Source organism: Oncorhynchus keta, chromosome 21 (assembly GCF_023373465.1).
Source record: "Oncorhynchus keta strain PuntledgeMale-10-30-2019 chromosome 21, Oket_V2, whole genome shotgun sequence".
In the NCBI taxonomy this organism is placed as follows: Eukaryota; Metazoa; Chordata; class Actinopteri; order Salmoniformes; family Salmonidae; genus Oncorhynchus; species Oncorhynchus keta.
The window spans coordinates 30254448-30263309 of record NC_068441.1 but is presented as its reverse complement, the minus strand read 5'-3'; the positions used below and the strand labels follow the sequence as shown (position 1 = coordinate 30263309).

Sequence of the window (8862 nt, the reverse complement as noted above, 5' to 3'; positions counted from 1 at the left end):
GATACCTAGTCAGTTCTACAACTGAATGCATTCAACTGAAATGTGACTTCTGCATCTCTTAATCGACAATCACGTCATCGGCACCTGGGGAATAGGGTGCCGGAGTATTGAAAACAGGGGTGCCAATAACTGACACATTTAAAAAAAAAAAATGTTTTTATTACTTGTTAAACAAAATATATTTCTCTGAGTAATAATAAAATAATATAATTTGTATTATTTATTTTTTACAAAATTTGTTTGCTCATCTTTATCAAGGGTGCCAATCATTTTCGACCTGACTGCAAATAAGGTGCTTTAATTTCTGTCTAAGGTAAAGCAGATATGTATGAAAATACAGTTAAATAATAGGTGACATGCTGTACTGTCGCCTCATATGAAACATTTGATCTCAAATCCAAAATGCTGGAGTAGAGCCAAATGTAAACACTTTAGCTTTTGTAGGAAGCTGTGGTGGGACCACCTTTTGCAAGCTACCCAGAACAGATGACATACTGGTATGATTTATGGTAGTGTGGTTTCAAATAAGAGCTTTGTGGGGAAAAAATATGATATGTTTTGCTTTATGAAAAGAAAACATTGTGTTTTTACAAAACTAAGGTGTATCTCTCCGTTCAACATTTCTTGTCTATTTTATAAAATTAATTGGTATCCAAGAAGTGTTTTGCTACAGGTTGTAGATGCTTTTGGACAGACAACGTAATTGTACCAACAAAGGGTTAAAACAAAAGTTTTATTTTTACATTGGGAGGGAGAAATGACTGCTAGAAAAAAACGATACCACACTAGTAAACAGTTCCCACCCCCCATCCAAGTATCGTCCACCAACTAAACCCTCAGGATAGAGAAACTATATCCATGATCTCTGTACTTTAAAGGAACTTAAACTAACTTCCTGGTTAAACACCACATCACAAAGAGACACACCTCAGATACTCCAAATGAAAACAGCTTTTAGACAAGTCTGTGTGATTGATGTTTCTTTGGAACTCCTGGGTTTGTGATGTGGAACTGGCAGAAAGAAACCTGAAACGGGCTCTGCTGCTGCTCCATACACATACACACTTCCTGTGCCAGAGGCTGCTAGGTTAGTGCTACTTTGGAGCTCCTCTCCTTTTTCAGAAATGTGACATACAGTACACACTCCATTATAGCTTAATGCTAAATGACTACAACTGGTTGTGACCTGTTCCTCATACATTTCAGCTGTAGTAGCCAGTGTGGATATGAAGAGGAAACAGGTGTTGCTGATCCATCACTGGGGCCCCCTAAGTCACTGCATCTCAGTGCTAGAGGCGTCACTACAGACCCTGGGTTGATTCCAGGCTGTATCACAACCGGACGTTTTTGGGAGTCCCATAGGGCGGCGCACAATTAGCCCAGTGTTGTCCAGATTAGGGTTTGGCCGGGGTAGGCAGTCATTGTAAATTAGAATAAGTTCTTAACTGACTTGCATAGGTAAATAAAATTAAAAAACAATCAAGACTGTTGGTTTCAGATAGAGTAGTGTTGTGTGGATGTCCTGTTTCACAGTATATAAAGAAAAGTCCTCTCACTGTCAACTGCATTCATTTTCAGCAAACTTAACATATGTAAATATGTGTATGAACATAACAAGATTCAACAACTGAGACATAAACTGAACAAGTTCCACAGACATGTGACTAACAGAAATGGAATAATGTGTCCCTGAACAAAGGGGGGGTCAAAATAAAAAGTAACAGTCAGTATCTGGTGTGGTCACCAGCTGCATTAAGTACTGCAGTGCATCTCCTCCTCATGGACTGCACCAGATTTGCCAGTTCTTGTGGTGAGATGTTACCCCTCTCTTCCACCAAGGCACCTGCAAGTTTCCGGACATTTCTGGGGGGAATGGCCCTAGCCCTTACCCTCCGATCCAACAGGTCCCAGACGTGCTTAATGTGATTAAGATCCGGGCTCTTCGCTGGACATGGCAGAACACTGACATTTCTGTCTTGCAGAAAATCACGCACAGAACAAGCAGTATGGCTGGTGGCATTGTCATGCTGGAGGGTCATGGAAGGGTACCACATGAGGGAGGAGGATGCCTTCCCTGTAACGCACAACGTTGAGATTGCCTGCAATGACAACAAGCTCAGTCCGATGATGCTGTGACACACCGTCCCAGACCATGATGGACCCTCCACCTCCAAATCGATCATTCCTTCGACGATAAACGCAAATCCGACCATCACCCCTGGTGAGACAAAACCGCGACTCGTCAGTGAAGAGCACTTTTTCCCAGTCCTGTCTGGTCCAACAACGGTAAGTTTGTGCCCGTAGGCGACCCTGTTGGCGGTGATGTCTGGTGAGGACCTGCCTTACAACAGGCCTACAAGCCCTCAGTCAGGCATCAGGGACTGCTCTGTTAGGTTAACATGGGCATCAGGGCCTGCTATGTTAGGTTACCATGGGCATCAGGGCCTGCTATGTTAGGTTACCATGGGCATCAGGGCCTGCTATGTTAGGTTACCATGGGCATCAGGGCCTGCTATGTTAGGTTACCATGGGCATCAGGGCCTGCTATGTTAGGTTACCATGGGCATCAGGGCCTGCTATGTTAGGTTACCATGGGCATCAGGGCCTGCTATGTTAGGTTACCATGGGCATCAGGGCCTGCTATGTTAGGTTACCATGGGCATCAGGGCCTGCTATGTTAGGTTACCATGGGCATCAGGGCCTGCTATGTTAGGTTACCATGGGCATCAGGGCCTGCTATGTTAGGTTACCATGGGCATCAGGGCCTGCTATGTTAGGTTACCATGGGCATCAGGGCCTGCTATGTTAGGTTACCATGGGCATCAGGGCCTGCTATGTTAGGTTACCATGGGCATCAGGGCCTGCTATGTTAGGTTACCATGGGCATCAGGGCCTGCTATGTTAGGTTACCATGGGCATCAGGGCTTACTGCAGGGTGTCGGGGGTGGGGCCTCTGGCTGGAACACACACAAAGCAGGGGATTAATGAGCATCAATGTAATGGAAGAGAACATACTGTACATAGACTGTCCTGGCCTTACACAGGCATATATTTTATGTGTAGTGTTACCTGTGTTTTTACAAGACATTATACAAGCCATAATGATATTTACCCCACTGACAGCAGGACAGGGTTATGGTGTCTGTGCACGAGGATTCCTTTCCTGACTGGAGGTAGGCCTTAGAGCTGTGCTCAGCCTCTGCCGGGTTGTGCTTGCCCACAAGCACATGATCATTCAGGTTCAGACTGGATGGAGGAATAAGGAAAAGCTATAGACCTAATCATTTCTCACATTGGTCAAACACAATGCTTGTTTTTCTTAACTGATATTTGTTATGAAAGTTTTGTGCTGGTCAATATCAGCAGTGTGTTTGTGTTGACTTTCTCAATGCAGTGGGCAGCAGTCATAACCCAGTTGGTAGCGATAAGGAATCCACTACGGGTATGTCTGTACTCACCATTCCTCTCATACTTCAGAGAGATCTACAGAGACAGACAAGGAGAATTATCTGTAGACTCCAGCACAGTCGACTCAGGATCACATAAATGGGCTATTTGGGCCCACAATAGATATATGGTCTCTTGGCCAGTAGGGGGCCTCAGACACAAGTGAATAAACATCTTTAAACACACAAAACACACCAGAGGGTACGAATCATTTGAGGTTTCATCAAATTACAGAAGTGTCAGATTCAGATGGCCTCCTCATCATGCCAGAAGTTGTGTATCAACATACTTTCCTTGTGGCATCAATGAACTCCAATTAGGCCAAATAAAATGTGTATTTTATAAGGTCACAGACTACGAGTGAAGCATAGTCCTTTGCCACAATTTAAAACATATGCAGATTTTGTAAGGTTGGAAATGTGTGAGTTGAAGAGAGAGGGGTAACAAGCGAAGTATAGTCTAACCCTAGAATAGGAGACAACAGCATATGAAGTGAGAGGGCCTTACTTGTGAGCTGGTAGAAATAATAAAGTATTTACATCAGAACCGTCTGACTGTGGTATGATTGACATCAATCACCAGTATACACTCCGCATGGGCCCTCAGATCTTCAGAAAGTTCTACAGCTGCACAATTGAGGGCATTTTGACTGGCTGCATCATTGCTTGGTATGAGGGTAGTACATAGTAGAATACTAGGGCTGAGCTCCCTACCATTCAAAGCTGGTCTCAGAGCATTTCATATTATTCTGTACGTATATCCGGGACAGTCCATTACATGTCGTATGGTTTGTATTCATTTGTGGATGACATGTTACGTATAACAATTCCTATTATATGTTACGAATTTGCTAAATGTACAATATGTTAGGAATTTGCTAAACATATGATGTTAAGAATTATAGCTAGGTGGCTAACATTAGCTAGCAGGCTAATGGTGAATAGTTAACCAAATAGCTAACTCTTTTAACTTATCACCCATGCTGCTGCTACTGTTTATTGTCTACCCTGTTGCCTATCATTTTATCCCTACCTATATGAGAAATACGAGTCAAAAGTTTGGACACACCTACTCATTCAAGGGTTTTTCTTTATTTATACTATTTTATAGATTGTAGAATAATAGTGAAGTCATCAAAACTATGAAATTACACATATGGAATCATGTAAAAAACAAAAAACTGTTAAACAAATCAACATATAGTTTAGATTTGAGATTCTTCAAAGTAGCCACCCTTTGCGCACTCTTGGCATTCTCTCAACCAGCTTCACCTGGAATGCTTTTCCAACATATATTCCGTTCTCTCTGAGGTCCAATCTCCCAAACCATCTCAATTGGGTTAAGGTCGAGTGATTGTGAAGGCCAGGTCATCTGATGCAGCACTCCATCACTCTCCTTCTTGGTCAAATAGCCCTTACACAGCCTGGAGGTGTGTTTTGGGTCCTTGTCCTGTTGAGAAACAAATGATAGTCACAGCGCAAATCAGATGGAATGGCGTTGCGCTGCATGATGCTATGGTAGCTATTTTGGTTAAGTGTGCCTTGAATTTTAAATAAATCACTGACAGTGTCACCAGCAAAGCACCCCCACACCATCACACCTCCTCCTCCATGCTTCACGGTGGGAACCACACATGCGGAGATCATCCGTTCACCTACTCCGCGTCTCACATAGACACGGCAGTTTGGAAGCAAAAATCTCAAATTTGGAGTCATCAGACCAAAGGACAGATTTTCACCGGTTTAATGTCCATTGCTTGTGTTTCTTGGCCCAAGCAAGTCTCTTATTATTATTGGTGTCCTTCAGCAGTGGTCTTTTTGCAGCAATTTGTCCATGGCCTGATTCACGCAGTCTTCTCTGAACAGTTGATGTTGTGATTTGTTTAACACTTTATTGCTTACTACATGATTCCATGTGTGTTATTTCATAGCTTTGATGTCTTCACTATTATTCTACAATGTACAAAGTAGTACAAATAAATGAGTAGGTGTGTCCAAACTTTTGACTGGTACTGTATATGTACATATAGTATCTACCTCAATTACCTCATACCCCTGCACATCGACTTGGTACGAGCACCCCGTGTATAAAGCCAAGTTATCGTTACTCATTGTGTATTTATTCCTTGTGTTGTAGCTTTTTTCTATTTATTTCTCTATTTTTCTCTATGCATTGATGGGAAAGGCCAATAGGTTAGCATTTCACTGTTAGTCTACACCTCTTGTTTACAAGGCACGTGACAAAATAACATTTGATTTGAAGTTATTGGATTTGAGCAAAAACGATATATCTTGTAAGAAAACAACATCATCAGTCACCATTCTATACACACTTTAACACTTTTGAGAGTATTTCATGCAGAATTAAGGTGGTTGTTGAGGGATCTGTGTATTAGATGGTTGTTGAGGGATCTTTGAATTAGCTGGTTGTTGAGGGATCTTTGTATTAAATCAAATCAAATTTGATTAGTCACATGCGCCGAATACAACAGTGAAATGCTTACATACGAGCCCCTAACCAACAATGCAGTTAAAAAATAAATAAACAAATAAGAATAAGTAATAAAAAGTAACAAGTAATTAAAGAGCAGGGGGGCAATGCAAATAGTCTGGGTAGCCATTTGATTAGATGTTCAGGTGTCTTATGACTTGGGAGTAGAAGCTGTTTAGAAGCCTTTTGGACCTAGACTTGGCGCTCCGGTACCACTTGTCATGTGGTAGCAGAGAAAACAGTCTATGACTAGTGTGGCTGGAGTCATTGACAATTTCTAGGGCCTTCCTCTGACACCGCCTGGAATAGAGGTCCTGGATGGCAGGAAACTTTGCCCCAGTGATGTACTGGGCCGTACGCACTACCCTCTGTAGTACCTTGCGGTCTGAGGCCGGGCAGTTGCCATACCAGGAAGTGATGCAACCAGTCATGCTCTCGATGGTGCAGCTGTAGAACCTTTTGAGGATCTGAGGACCCATGCCAAATATTTTCAGTCCCCTGAGGGGGAATAGGTTTTGTCGTGCCCTCTTCACGACTGTCTTGGTGTGCATGGGCCATGTTAGTTTGTTGGTGATGTGGACACCAATGAACTTGAAGCTCTCAAACTGCTCCACTTCAGTCCCGCCGATGAGAATGGGAGCGTGCTTGATTCTCTTTTTCCTGTAGTCCACAATCATCTCCTTTGTCTTGATCACGTTGAAGGAGAGGTTGTTGTCCTGGCACCACGCGGCCAGGTCTCTGACCTCCTCCCTATAGGCTGTCTCGTTGTTGTCAGTGATCAGGCCTACCACTGTTGTGCCATCGGTCACTTAATGATGGTGTTGGAGTCATGCCTGGCCGTGCAGTCATGAGCGAACAGGGAGTACAGTAGGGGACTGAGCATGCACCCCTGAGGGGCCCACGTGTTGAGGATCAGCATTGCGGATGTGTTGTTACCTACCCCTACCACCTGGGGGCAGCCCGTCAGGAAGTCTAGGATCCAGTTGCAGAGTGAGGTGTTTAGTCCCAGGGTCCTTAGCTTATTGATGAGCTTTGAGGGCACTATGGTGTTGAACGCTGAGCTTTAGTTAATGAATAGAATTCTCACATAGGTGTTCCTTTTGTGCAGGTGGGAAAGGGCAGTGTGGAGTGCAATGGAGATTGTGTCATTTGTGGATCTGTTGGGGCGGTATGCAAATTGGAGTGGGTCTAGGGTTTCTGGGATAATGATGTGAGCCATGACCAGTCTTTTAAAGCACTTCATGGCTACAGACGTGAGTGCTACGGGTCGTAGTCATTTAGGCAGGTTACCTTAGTATTCTTGGGCACAAAGACTATGGTCTACTTGAAACATGTTGGTATTATAGACTCAGACAGGGAGAGGTTGAAAATTTCAGTGAAGACACTTGCCAGTTGGTCAGCGCATGCTCGCAGTACACGTCCTGGTAATCCATCTTGCCCTGTGGCCTTGTAAATGTTGACCTGTTTAAACGTCTTAGTCACAGTCTTATGGAGCAGCTGGTGCTCTCATGCATATTTCAAGGTTATTTGCCTCAAAGCGAGCATTGAAGTACTTTACCTCGTCTGGTAGACTCATGTCACTGGGCAGTTCGTGGCTGTGCTTCCCTTTGCAGTCTGTAATGGTTTGCAAGCCCTGCCACATCCGACGAGCATCAGAGCCAGTGTAGTACAATTCGATCTGTATTGACGTTTTGCCTGTTTGATGGTTTGTTGGAAGGCATAGCGGGATTTCTTATAAGCTTCCGGGTTAGAGTCCCACTAGTTGAAAGCGGCAACTCTACCCTTTAGCACAATGCGGATGTTGCCTGTAATCCATGGCTTCTGGTTGGGGTATGTACAAACGGGTCACAGTGGGGCCAATGACTGATGTGGTGTACTCCTCAATGCCATCGGAGGAATTCCGGCAACATATTCCAGTCTGTGCTTACAAAACAGTCCTGTAGCTTAGCATCTGCTTCATCTGACCACATGTTTTATTGATCGAGTCACTGGTGCTTCCTGCTAAATTTTTTGCTTGTAAGCAGGAATCAGTAGGTTACAATTATGGTCAGATTTGCCAAATGGAGGGTGAGGGAGAGCTTTGTATGTGTTTCTGTTGTGGAGTAAAGGTGGCCCAGAGTTTCTTTCCCTCTGGTTGCACATTTAACATGCTGATAGAAATTTGGTAAGATAGATTTAAGTTTCCCTGCATTAAAGTCCCCGGCCACTTGGAGCGCCGCCTCTGGGTGAGCGTTTTCCTGTTTGCTTATTGCAGAATACAGCTCATTGAGTGTGGTCTTAGTGCCAGCTTCCGTCTGTGGTGGTATGTAGACAGCTACGAAAAATACAGATGAAAGGTAGAAGTGTGGTCTACAGCTTATAATGAGATACTCTACCTCACATGAGCAAAACTTTGAGACTTCCTTAAATAACGTGCACCAGCTGTTATTTATAAAATACATAGTCCGCTGCCCCTTGTCTTACCAGACTCCACTGTTCTATCCTGCCGATACAGCGTACAACCAGCCAGCTGTATGTTGATAATGTCGTCGTTCAGCCATGACTCCATGAAGCATACGATATTACAGTTTTGAATGTCCCGTTGGTATTTTAATCTTCAGCGTAAGTCATCGATTTTATTTTCCAAAGATTGTACGTTTTCTAGCAGAATGGAAGGCAGTGGGGGTTAATTCGATTGCCTACGAATTCTCAGAAGGCAGTCAGCCTTCTTCTCTGGCGTCATCTTAATTAGATGGTTGTTGAGGGATCTTTGTATTAGATGATTGTTGATGTATTAGGTGATTGTTGAGGGATATTTGTAATAGCTGGTTGTGTTTTAGGAGACCTGCCATAAGAAGGGTCTGGACTCTGATGATGTTGTTTATGAGCTGACAAACACACACGCACACACAAGGTTGCACTGTAAACTATGTTATGCCAGCAGCA

At 43.6% G+C, this 8862-nt stretch overlaps 1 long non-coding RNA gene across 1 annotated transcript; it reads right to left on the bottom strand.

Annotated features, from left to right (window-relative positions):
- Nucleotides 1-714: 714 nt before the first annotated feature.
- Nucleotides 715-3451, bottom strand: LOC118378219 (uncharacterized). The gene is made up of 2 exons (XR_004824404.2): nt 3113-3451; nt 715-2957 (listed from the first exon to the last, which is right to left on the bottom strand). It is a non-coding gene; the product is annotated as an uncharacterized LOC118378219 (long non-coding RNA).
- Between the last annotated feature and the right edge of the window lie 5411 nt (nt 3452-8862).